This window comes from Amia ocellicauda, chromosome 1 (assembly GCF_036373705.1).
Source record: "Amia ocellicauda isolate fAmiCal2 chromosome 1, fAmiCal2.hap1, whole genome shotgun sequence".
NCBI lineage: Eukaryota > Metazoa > Chordata > Actinopteri > Amiiformes > Amiidae > Amia > Amia ocellicauda.
The window spans coordinates 29,160,801-29,174,455 of record NC_089850.1 but is presented as its reverse complement, the minus strand read 5'-3'; the positions used below and the strand labels follow the sequence as shown (position 1 = coordinate 29,174,455).

Sequence of the window (13,655 nt, the reverse complement as noted above, 5' to 3'; positions counted from 1 at the left end):
ATCCTCTCATCAAGCAGAAGACCCTTGCCTCTGTCTCTCTCACACACACACACACACACACACACACAAGTGCACATGGGCTCACACAGGCACACACACACACACACACAGACAAATGCACATGGGCACACAATTGCATGTAAGCACACAGGGACATACAAAACCAAAGAGGGACACACAGACACACACAAGTCCACAGAAGCCCACACAGGCACAGACAGACCCACACATGCACACACAGGTGCACACAGGCACACGCACACTGCGGCCCCTCCATGGAGACTGTCTGTTGAGATATGGGCTGTGCACCTGACCCAGGTCAGACAAACCAAGGTGAATAACAGAAACCCTCTGGACTGAGGCAGATTTACTATATTATAAGTGTATATAATTAACTAAAAAGGAATATATTTAAGTAGCTTTTAAATTCACAACAATTTGTAAGACATTATGTGGCTCTAACAAACCCTGTTGTCCTTTTCAGTAAGAACGCTTTATTCATAATAGAGACGATAATAGTAATGATTTAAAGGCATTATATTTAACCCCCTGTTCAGACCTTCTTCTTCTATAAATGTTAGACTATGCTCACAGAACTGAAACATTTGAAATGCACATCTGGCTGCTTGAACCATTCAGTATATGATCAGAATATCAATGCACAATTACAGTCTCTTCCAGAGCACAAAAGAGACCATTTCTCTCAAACCATTGAGCACACAGAAATACTAATTTTATCATTTTCAGGTGACTAAGTGCATGTCCCTAGCTCCCTCTGCACTTAAATGTATTTAAGCAAGATATGCAGATGCCTTCACTTTCAATTCTATAGATTAGAAGTCATCAGATGTACATAATGTTGGTCATATTTATTAAATCATAAAAAAGAAAATAAATAAATAAGCTTACTACTTTTATATCTGAAAAATAAAAAGCACAGAGTTGATGACTATAAACTCAATTAACATACTGCTAAAAGATGGGTGCAGTAGCAATAAAGCAGGAGCAAGTGCCTAACTCACAATGTACTACAGAAGATTAAAAAAAGGCAAATAAAAATGAACAGATGCCATTTTCTTTACTGGCCCAAAAACACAGCAACTCTGCAGAGTAAAAAAAAACAAAACACTTTTATAGATAAAGGCTGCCAGCCATTACCCAGTAGAAGCACGCCCTTGAGACAATACCCTAGGCCAGCCAACCAGATCACAGACAAAAAGCAACATTTTATAATATCCCTGCAAAGCAGTGCATTGAAACAGTACACTTTTAATGGTTTAGTCCCCAGTCTTAGTCTCTGATCCGTTTTTCTTTTAATCAGGGCACTTAACTTTACAGCACTCTCCCAGTCCAGGCTTCACTTCACTACATAATTTATCTTTACTTAAAATACATTATTTAATTCTAGATGCTTCTTGAAGTTATTTTTTAAGCAGAGTATTTTATTCTGTTTCTCTCTCTCTCAACTGAATGCATTTATTTTGTCTTTTCACTGCCTGACTAATGCAGACTAATACATTTCTGCATTTAAAAATGATCTTCCCTCCAATATCAGTTATAGGAAGACTATGTGGTCTTCAACACATGTTTCCATGGTTAGCACTGCAGTCCTTAAAAAAGCAACAAAAAACATTCATTTTTAAAATTACATATCTAGAGCTCAAAACTGTTTGTATCCTGGCTGTCCTCCACAGCTATGAACTTCACAACAGGCTGTTGCCAAATAAAAGACATTTTAATTGGCCACTTCAAACCTCTCTGTACTGACTGGCATGGTAGCCGCTGTGATGAATGATGCGGACTATACACTGGCATGACAGCATCGACAGACACACAGCTGAGCACTGAAAAGACAGACTATTTTGGTGAAATGTATTCATTAGTAATAGGATGAGTCTCTGAGCAGTAGAGCAATTTCCACTTACTGTGGATAGACAATCCCTGTTAAAATAAAATTAAAATTAAAACAATCAAAACTTTACCTTGTTTCAGGTTTTAAAGAGATGTAACAAAAGCAGTGACTCTATGTGCAAATGAACATGGAAATACTTATCCTGTTGAATAACTTTTTATAGCTCTAACCCAGACCCCATGTGCTGGTAACAGTAGACTACATGTACATATAAAACATAAAACCATACACTCAGAAAACCTCCATAAATGTGGTGTAGCCAGTCATGCCTATACTGTCATAATCCCGACGGGATCCCTGCTGAGTTCTATAAGATCTTTTGGGAGGTGCTTAAGGAAGATCTGGGCCAGGTCCTGGGGTCGATGTACAGAGAGGGCAGATTGGCCCCTTCGATGAAGAAGAGTATCCTCTCCCTTCTTCACAAGAAGGGAGACACGAAAGATCTGAGGAACTGGCGGCCAGTCAGCCTCCTGTGCACCGACTACAAGATACTGGCCAAAGCACTGACGCTCCGGCTGCAGCGGCCACTCCCTCAAGTCGTGGGTCCCGACCAGGTCTGTGGTGCCCGGGGGAGATCGGCGGCCGACAACGCCATGCTGCTCAGGGATGTCGTGGCCTACTCGAACGAGAGAAGGCTTCCCCTGGTCCTAATCAGCTTGGACCAGGAGAAAGCCTTCGACAGAGTGGGCCACGAATACCTGCAGCTTGTTATGGAGAGGATGGGTCTCGCTCTTGGCCTGAGGAAGTGGATCAAGATCATCTACAGCGGCCTAAGCAGCAGGGTCCTTGTGAACCGCCACCTGACCGAACCATTTCCGGTCAGGTCGGGGGTCCGGCAGGGTTGTCCCCTGTCGGCCCTGCTGTACGTCCTCTGCTTGGAGCCGTTCATGCAGGCGATCCGCCGGGACGTCCGGGTGACAGGTTTCCATCTCCCGGGTTCCGGCGGAGAGCAACTGAAGGCCCTGGCCTATATGGACGACGTGGCCGTGGTCTGCACGGACGCTCCGTCCGTGGCCAGGGTCGAGGAACTGCTGGACGGCTTCTGCAGGGCGACGGGGGCCGCTGTGAATAAGGCCAAGAGCGAGGTCTACCTCTCCAGGGCATGGCCTGTCGGCCGGGGCCCGCCGACCGTGTTCCCTGTGAAGCCGTTTATCAAGGTTCTGGGGATCACGATCGACGGGACCAACACGGGCACCCGGAGCTGGGAGGAGGCCATAGCAAAGGTCCAAAGGAAGATCCACGGCTGGAGCACAAGGACCTTGACGATGGCTGGTAAGGTGCTGGTCGTAAAGGCCATCCTCTTCCCGATACTCCTCTACGTAGGAATGATCTTCCCCCCAGACAAGGGTATCGCAAAAAACTAGTGACCCGAATTATATTTCGGTTTGTCTGGGGGAGCAAAATGGAGAGGCTGAAAAGAGTGCAGATGGTGAAGGGTACCCTGGATGGAGGCAGGGGGGTCCCGGACGTTGTGCGGCTGATAAAGGCGCAGGGGCTGGCCTATGTGGTTAAGAACATCCAGGCTGCTGGCAAGAAAGTGAGTTTCATGAACCGCTTTTATTTTGCCAGCAGCCTGAGACCATTCGGCCTCTGCGCCATGGACAACACCAGGCCGCACTCGTGGGATCCCCCGCCGTTCTACAGGGCGCTCCGAGCCTTTGCGCTCGAAGTAGGCCTCCATAAAGTCGTGCTGGCCTCCTGGGATTATAAGACCATCTGTAGTCAGATGAGATCTGCCCAGGAGACCAGCCGGATAGAAGATTTCCCTCCCGAAACCTGCCGGTTTATCTGGGCTAACGCTACGCACGTTTGCCTCACGAACACGCAGAAAGATGTCTCCTGGATGGCTGTGAGTCGGTGTCTCCCCACCCGAGTGTTCATGCACAGAAGGGGCATAGCTCCTTATGACACCTGCCCCTATAAGGGTTGCTTGGGGAAGGAGACGGAGGCTCACATTTTTAGTGAGTGCCCCTCCGCCCACAGGGTCTGGCTCCTGTTTTCTCCGTTCCTCCACAGGTTCGCCGTTCCTGCGCGGGCGACCGCCCAGCAGATCCTATATGGTCCAGCCAAGGGAATTTCTACATCTACCTTGAGGTGCTGGTGGCGTGTCGTCTGCGCAGTGAAGCAGGCACTGTGGGAGGGACGGAACATCTGTTTGTTTAATAAGCAGGAGCTGGACCCGATCGTCATCGCGCGGAGGGGCATGGTGTTTGTAAAAGACTACGTCAATCTGGAGGTCCATCAGAGGGGCAAGGAGGAAGCCTTTAAGAACTGGCGCATACAAGATCTGGGGGAGCTCAGGATCCCATGATGGGACCCACCTCCGGGGACGGTTAGTTCCCCCTGCTGGAGCCCGAGTCCAAGATCTTTTAAAGATCTTTTAAAGATTTTAAGAATGATTGTTTTTAAAAGAAGATTTTAAATAATGAATCTTAATTGTTTTTAAAGATTTAGTTGTTTTTAAATCACAATTGTTTAGGGTTTTTGGTAGAGTTTTGTTATATTTTGTTGTCAGATACATTGACCGTTTTGGGTTTAATTTAAAATGCATTGGACCTTTTTTGTTTGTTTTTTATTTTTTCCTTTTTAATTGTTTTTTTAATTTGTTCAATGCATTTTCAGTTATTTTCAATGTATCTGACTCTTTTGTTGGTGTGCAATTTTTTGCTTTTATCACGTTTTCTTTATTTGATTTGAGCACGTTTATTTAAAGTTTATTGTTTTAGTTTGGTTAAAAATCACAAGATTTTAAAAATTGTAAGTGATTTTAAGGATTAATATGTCAATGTTTTTAATCACAAGTATTAAAAATTGAATTGTTTTTATTGATGAAAAGAAAATACTTAAACCAATAAACAGTATACTGTCATAAATATCTATAAAGCAAGTCCACTACTACATTACCATGGGCATTTGTTAAGCTCTATTGTAAGTACAATGTATTGTGTAGAAATGGTAAAGGGACCATCTTCCCCAGGGTGTCGAGTTCTTTCACTTTAGTTGCAGCTGCCTTTAGAAATAGCAGTAGTCTAATCAGATTGAAATGCTGTTTCCAATCTATGTGCATCCCACAAATATGCACTCAGTCCCAAGTTTAGAGTACACTACAGATTGTTTATAGCAAAGTAAACATGAATGAAGCAGATCTTCCTCCAAATCATTACTCTTGTCAGATGTCTTCCTTCAGTCCATGGCCTGCTCACACAAATTACAGTTCAAAATACAATATTCAAAGGCCAAACATTAAAAAAGACCCTCATATTCTATATCAAACTAGAGAATTGTACTGCTGCGATCATGAACGTTGATTCATATCTTAATTTTCTTCCATCCTGCATGGCGTTTAAGTGGGTGGAGCAAGGAAAACACCATCTATTGACATTTTAATGTGTTCTGCTGGGCTCGCTGACCTCCCAAAACACTAATACATTTTATCCAGGTAGACCTTTTTGAGTAGCTCCATAAACTGATTTAATTACTCAGCAACCCGTGGCAGTTGTAGCAAATTTCCTCTGTATGTTAACCTTTTAAAAAAAGCGAGGTATTGAAAGTGCTATAAAAACAGACGGACTGAAAGAGGATGGGCTTGGCTTTCATTAGCTATGCACTTCACAAACAAAAAGGGTATCTAGCATGTTTCAAATCAACACAGAACAATTCCATGGGGCTACATGTCCAAATCAAAGGGAGCAACATTTTAACTTATGATGCCAGTCTGTATGGAGATATATGAAATATTTTGACTCTGAAATACCAAAAGAGACACTGATAGATTGCCCATGAGTTTTCTGTAAACTGTTTGTTAATCCTATTTCCTGGGCAGGTTTACTTAGGTAATAAAGGCCATTTAATTGCAGTTTTAAATCTCCTGCTGTGCAACACACTCCCATTTTAAGATTTGTACAAGCCCACAGCAGCTGTAATCTCTCTCGCAGAACAGAGACGCAAAATTATGAAGGATGAGCAGATGATGGAGGTATAAAAAATTAAATGGACCGACCAACTGCAAGCTGTGTGGGCTGAAGAAGTATCTTAGCCTAACATGTATTCTTCTATTATATCAGCTACTCATGTCACTCTCGTTTTGGGGGTGAGCCTGATATTTTTGTTGAGATAATTGTATATATTACTGAACTATTCCAAGAGAATAAAAACATAAAATAAAATCCCACAGTTGAGTTTATGTAGACTGAAGGATGCCAGTTTACCCCTTTTTAAAGTCTTGTGTGAGGCAGCAATTATTTTCCACTTTGAGAAGTCTTTTGCAAATTTATTATTTCCTAAAGTACTAGAACCTTACAAAGGCAAAAGAACAACAGAGATTTCACAAAACAGGGTATGAACTGCTATCTGCTATCGTGCAGGCCAGTAGGGCAATAGATTAAAAACTACAGTTCTGTCATCTTTCACAAAATCATCGGGGTATAAACATGATCAAACACAATAAACAACCCCTCAACCACTTAAATGGACATCAATCGATCCCATTTACTGTAACTAACAACACATTTCAAGGCTGTTCAATCATCAATCTATTAATTTAATGATACAACACACAATTAAAAATACAATATTCATCGATTTCTTCACTTTTCTATACTATTACAGCACATCTTTTGCATCTAATTGATGTCCTAATTAAGATGAATCATTGGGATATCTCCTGTTTTTTAGTGAACAGCAAACAACCCTATTTCAGTTGCACAACCAGATGCATTTCAAATAAGCATAGCTGGCAAACATAATACTGCCCTTGTATTTTTTAAATACAAATCATTAGGTGTGTATTTGCAATAGACAAAGGAATTCAATTAAAGTACAGAGTTCAATAATCTGAAAGATAAGCCTTGAAAAGTGCTGCAATGTTGCAGAGCTGCTAAAGGCAACACACCTCAACACATTTTTAAAGAAAGTTATCTTACATTACTACTACTAGTAGTACAACAACAATAACAATGTTATGAATAATACATCTTATCATAATCTCTTCACTGTACAGTCAAATCTCACAGGAGATTTGAAAGCATGCCTTTTAAAGACAGTGTGCCATATTCTTAAAACATCAACATCATGTTAAATCTACCACTTTTTTTTAAGCAACACTGCATGGTATAAAAATAAATATTAAAAAAAAAAAAAAAACTTTTGGATTTAAATTTTGATAATTTAAGTTAACCCTCTGGAAGCTTTATGTGACCATTCCCCACTATCTTTCTTTTTCCTCATGGGGGAAAAACAACAGCTAATTTAGCACGAGGGGAAATGTGTTGTCAATATGGCCCAGCAGCTTCTGAAACAGCCCGCTGTTCTAATATCGTTCTATTCTTCTATCCCAGAGGTAACGGGCAGATAATTTCCCAGCTGGGAACAGGTTTGTCCTCGATCGGTCTTCAAACTGCAACAGCAGTGCTGAGAGTCCTACTACTATTTTGTTAACGCCCTGCTGAGTTTATTGTCTAGTGCATACGTAGTGCAGAGACCCACTTTATAGCAAACTTATAAAACATTTTCCATGTAGTAATGAGGCCTGTGTAAGGAACCAAGAGGCTGGAATCAGGCACGAAAACTGCTATAGGGAGGTGTCAAAATAAAACAAAATGAAGGGAGGACCGAGGGGGTGGGAATAGCAGTTAATGTGTCAATAACACAAACATCCACTATTTTGCCATGATATCAGTTCCCACTTGTTTCACATCTAGTTAAATGTGTTCTGCATAATCCTATTTTTTCTATTTCAGAAGCTGAATCAAATAAAAATAAGTAATATATGAATGAGATTAAATGACAGGGGAAAGTATAAGTGTGTTGCACATGCCTGCCTGCATGGTGGGGTGGTGCAATGCTCAATTTACTCCTCTGTATGCTAAGACGTGCCGTGGTAACAAAATACTAAGACATGATACTACTTAATCTAAAATAACAAGAGAAATGCATACACCAGGCATATCACAATGAAGAAATGAAATACCAAAAAATCACATTATATCTATTTCCTAATATTGTACAGACATCCGTGTTTCTCATATTGCTACGGTCATGCTTGAAACTTGTTATGCAGTTAATGTAAAAACAAAAAGAATGCAACTTTCCAAACATACTGCCTGAAACCATTACATAACTAAACTCACATCAGGTTCTATGTTATGGCAAAATGGAAATAATGATAAAATGATCGATTTTAAGGTTCAGTCTCTACAGAAGCATATTTTCTACAGAGCTTCTTGCTAATATTACCCAAACTTATTGTTTAAGAATCCAGTTGATTACCTGAGAGACCTGTTCTATACAAGACACAAAGTGCTCCTCTCCACTTGACTACAGAGAGAAAAACTTGCATGTGCTTAGAGACAAAAATGTTTCAGTTTTAGCATTTACCTGATTTAATTATCTCAAAGTACCAGATGATTGTGGAGATTGAGGTTCTCAAATCTAAATGCTGGTCTTTCTTACAAGTGATTTTCAGTTGAAATTTTGTCCCTTTTTTTCGCACGACAGTGATGAATCTCCAATTTGCTCTCATGTTAAGGAAAGCAGTATTCAGCAGCCACCTGACAGTTATCTAAAAGACAAATAGCTCTAACTAGACAGTTTGTCTGCGCTCTGAGTAAAGGAGAAGACTGAACACGAGAGATAAGACCCATCCGTGAGGTGTACATCTTTTAGTATGTTAAAAATGTTAACAACCTGCTTTCAGGGTCAAGTGGAACACAGCTTTTGAAAGTGTTATTTCACTACTCAAAGGTAATTTCCTATTAGATTTAACTATAGATATGAGTGTGAGGGGGGGGGGGGGAGTCATTTGCTTTCTCAACCAATTGTATTAAGGTTAGGGTTTCACAACTATAAAAAAACTAAACAACTTTCATGGATATTATTACTCCCCCTTGCTCTTCAGATGATATCTTCCTTTTGTGATTGGCCGTATATGTGATTGTTCCCATTAGAAGCTATTATGGGAGAAACTCATTAGAGAATGCAGCCTGGCTTTATATTACACTCCACCCCCATCACCCCCACCCCCTCCGGAAAAAAGAAAAGAAAGAAAAAGGAAACAATCTCACACGCAGGTCCCGTGCTACAGAAGCAGATTTATTGGTTGGGAAATGTCTTCTATTGTAGAGCACCATTCCTAAGATGTATTTTAACAGATGGATGCAGCTTTAATAAGGTCACACGTTCTCCAGATGTTTGCTATTGAATGAACTCTGCTGTGACAACACCAGAGAACAAGCTACACTGTGCATTGAAAATATTTGCCACATATAATATAATAAAACTACACTTCTTTTTATTTCAGTGTGAATAGCCAAGGGAGAGAACGCTTCCTGTGGAAGTGAAAGAAAACAGGCAAGGACAGAGCACACCTGGCTGGCTGGACTGGCGTGACTAAACTGAGTGGGTGCACAATCCATAGGGGTACAGCACTTGGCCAACACATGGAGCTGCACATGCAGAGAAGCAGACATGTCTATTCAAGCAGTGAGAGACCAACTGGGCATTTCTACCTGGAGACAAAGAGCAATGTTGGAGATAGAAGGCAGAAAAATAATACAATTACTACGATTAGGTCCACAGTTCCTTAACTGCAATAAAATCCAAAAGGGGTGAAATGAGAACCACAAATCATTCGTAAGCATGGGCTGAAGGCATAGCACTGCACAGGGAGGCATAAAGCGCATTCGAGTAAATGGTCTTTTGCTGTGCCTGTGGAAGATGTTCATTTTTCGCAGTATTGAGTTTAACTGGGGGAGAATTTGTCACCTACGTTTACATTTATAGACCTGTACTGAAGCTCATAACTTATACCTACCATACAATTATGAAGAGGGACATTATACTCTCAGCTCTAGTCCAGACTTCTCGTCAGCATAATAAAAGCAAGTGGAGGCTTTTGTGTTATTGTGACCCACAACACAAAGCTGAACCCGGTCAAGCTCTGTCTGATGTTAGCAGGGGATGCTGTGCTGCGATCAGAAATGTCAAGACTAGATCCATTTCCCTGAGAGTGTCAAGGTCACAGACCATTCAGGTCTCCAGCACAGATCTGCCACCTGGAAGAGGCAACATTCATAACAGACATGTCCTGGTTGTACCATTTAGCTCACCTTTAAGATTGTCAGTACCATTCCTATACCAGGCTCTCAGAGTAATGACAGAAGCAACTGACCATGCCGCCGAGTTTGTGATTCAGACCTTCACCCCTTCACTGCATTAAATCACTTGCTTTCGGAAAATAATGCAAAGCAGCTCCTCTAGACACCATTCTTCTTCACGTCCCCTTTCATTTTGAAAATGGTTGACGTGGATGAAGACAGGCGATCTGTGGGGGCAGGTAAGATCCGTACTCTGGGTCCCTGACACCAGGCCTTCTGATGGCTGATTAGTAGACAGACCTTCCCCTGGGTGACACACTCCGAGGAGTAGCGAGACGGAAGAATAAGCCAGACGATCATTTTGACATGTTCAAATAGAAAGGGCCCCTGTGAGGCAGGGCCCAGTGGGATCTCAGCCAGTAAGGGGTTGACAGGAATGCTTATGAGCTGCAAAGCTTAGCACTCACTTACAATCGATTATCACACACAGGAAAAGGGAGGATAATTAATGTCACCGCAATGTAGTTAACAAAACCATACTGTTAAGGCAACAAAAGCACAGCATTCTTTAAGCCCCGGAATGCATCAAATTGTAGTCAGTCTCTCTAAATAAACCATGTTTACGGTTTTACTACATTTTTGGGGGGTTTGTTTGTTTCTCTGCCTCGGGCTCCTTTTTGTGTCTCACAACAATGTAAGCCCCAACGCGCTTCCTGTGCTGTGCTGTTGGTCCAATTAGGAATTTTCACGGTGAACTTCTTTCACCTCCTCAGCAGCATCTCTTCAGTCTCGATCTGGGCACCGCGTTGAGAAGTTGAAGGGGGCCCCATCGGGCAGAAAAGGAAGCAAACAAATGTGCACTTGATAGAATAAGGGAGTTTTTCCATTGACTCTGCCGATTGTGTAAACTCCTTCATCTCCTCTCAGAGATAACAATGAGGCGGAGGAAGAGAGCACATTTTGTGTGTGTGTGTGTGTGTCTGTGTGCCAGATGGACTCGGAAGAAGAGGAGAAAAAAATCCAATGATAAAAGGCCTTGGGCTACAGGTTTAGTAGCAGTGCTTAGCTGGTTTATGTTTTTTTCCAGTGCCATGATGTTGATTTTGTTTGGTTTTTCCCTCTGAATGAAAGACTAGTAGTAATAAAGCATCTTCCTTTTATCTGGTAATTTCCTAACAGGATGCAACAACATTCCCATCATACAGTACACAAAGCTTCAAATGCTGTCTTCACAAAAACATTCAATACAAAGTAGGCAACTATAATGACGACCAAAAGAGAATGAGAGTTATTGCTGCTTAACATGTTTACAAATGTTAATCAGTCAGTGAGATAAGTTGTCGAACAGGATCCTAGAAAAACAGTGCTGTACAGGGTAAACAGAAACTCTGGCTTTGAATTTTGTAACAATTAAAGAGGGTATTTGTATTAGTAAGATCTTTGCTGCTAAGCAAGACAGAGAAAAAAAAAATCATACATAAAATCATATAAAAAACAGCATAATTCATTACAGCAACTTCCAAAATGAAAAGCAGAATATTACTAATCAGTTGATCACTTTTGACTGAAACAGGCTCTAAATGTTCAGGTTCAAGTGACCTATTTTCCTTATAAGTGGCACATGGTAACAAGTTATGGACTGTGTAACACTGATTAAGAAGAAGAACATAAAAGTGCAGTGCCTGAAAGAAAAATAATGTTTCTAACCCAAGTATCTAAAAAGCACACATGTCATCCTCTGTTCACTGTATTGCAGCTTCTGTGTCAAATGTTCTTGCTCTTCACATCTCCTGTCTGAGAAGTCCTTACTCAGGCTCTCCAGCAGAGCTTTTTACAAATAAGTACAGATTAAATACCTATCGAAATCTTACATTTACACAGCCCCTAGGCCCCACACTCCGGTCACAATGAGACCATTCCTATCTCGAGCAGACCAGGGATAAAAAAAAGAATAATTTACTTACCGTTTGTATACAGTGCCCTGAAGTTTCTCACAATCAAATTAGTGCAGAGCTGGATTTGCTGACTCCTCTTAGCAACTTTATTGAGCACGTACAGTAGAACACAATACATGCTTTGCTTGAGAACAGTATCATAGAAGTGGCCCACATAAATCAAATGAGATCTCTGGGGAGGTGAAATGCTGACGCAATATGAAGTTTAGGGTGGTGTCCTTTATAGAAAATTATGATTCAGCTGAGAAGCGAGTTACTAAAGCTAACTGGCGGCACGCACAGTCTATAATCACAGCTGTCAAATGAGTGCAAATGTCTCCAGTCCACATTACCATCTGCAGAGCGTCCAGGAGTGTGACTCTTGTTTTCCTGTTGTAATGTATGAGCACCACACCTCCAAAAACAAAACTGCAGCCAGAGCCATCCCATGGGTGGTTTCTGTCTGCAGTCCAGCAGGAATACACACTGTGCATTTAGATTTAAATACAATTTTAAACAAGACTACAAATTACAGATCTCTTTGGTTTGGCTCTTGTTTGCCCATTTTTTGTTTCCCTTTCCTGAAAGCCCTGAGTTTGTAAAAGGCTCCAATACAGCACAAAAACTTGTAACTCAATCCAGCTAGGGCAACAATTATTTGAATGAGTCATTGAAAAGTTTTTGTTTTTTTCAGGTCAACTGAACTGTGGAAAAAAAAAAAAACGTACTGTATTTATGCATTGTTCTTTTAGCAGTGTACTTAGAATATGGGAGAGTCTCTTTTATGAAGGGAACTCAGTGCTGGCTGAGGAAACGTGTTCAGCAGCCCTTCAGAGGAGTCGGTCTGTGTGGAGAGAGCAGGGCAGGATAAGAGGGCTTGGGACCAGGAGGCCCGTCAGTTTTAACAAACTACAAACAGGATTGTTTTAGGAGTTTACTGTAACCTTTTAAACTGCCTCCAGCATAAACAACACCTACGTGAGATTATTTTGTAATCCCCCACATGAGAGGAGAAGCTACATACATAAATTAATAATACGCAAGCGTTTTCACATAAATTCACATGAGTATTGATGCCAAATTAAAAACAACAAAACTCTGGAGCTGGGAGAACACTAGATTAAAAACCCAAATATGCTCCAGTTTCTCTCGTCTGCATGTTATGTGCAAGCTTGGACAGGAATTCAACTGCACTGTCAGCAGTGTTGCTCCTCTCGGTGCCGTCCACATGTTCATGGCCTGTACTGCTAAGACCCCAGCAGTCAGGAGACACAAACCTCCTTCAGCCACAAGACCTCAACTGACAAAAGTAAGAATTCATCCTCTTAAAGAACATGTATATGTATGTAATAAACTACTTTTGAATTACGTTTTGTTCTCTCTTTTTTAGCACTTTTTGGTCTTTAATATTAAATATCAGTGTAAACTTTCATTGTGCTTTTTGGAGGATTTGTTTTCTTGCATTATGGTATTTTGGACAACAGTGTACAAACTGCATTCTTGTAACTTTTCTACGGCATTGCCTACACCTAGTAATACAATAACACAGAGTCACAATGATGAGGGTGTAATGCTGTGGTTCAAGGAGAACAGGAATTAAAATACGCCACTGCCGGCCCCTGATCTTAGACTGTAGACGCCAACTCGCTTCAACAGAAACTGCATCATCCAATCATCCGTCAAAAGCACTGCAGCAGTCATACAGGCCAGGGAGTG

At 41.3% G+C, this 13,655-nt stretch overlaps 1 protein-coding gene across 4 annotated transcripts in view; it reads right to left on the bottom strand.

Annotated features, from left to right (window-relative positions):
- Positions 1 to 13,655, bottom strand: part of LOC136747795 (SAM and SH3 domain-containing protein 1) — a 304,184-nt gene that overhangs the window by 80,938 nt on the left and 209,591 nt on the right. The window contains exon 1 of one of the 4 annotated variants that reach the window (XM_066701070.1): positions 11,970 to 12,309. The exons of the other annotated variants lie outside the window; for them this stretch is intronic. The gene's annotated coding sequence lies outside the window, so the exon portion shown is untranslated. Of the gene's footprint in view, positions 1 to 11,969; positions 12,310 to 13,655 lie in introns of those variants that run through there. 4 annotated transcript variants of the gene reach the window in all.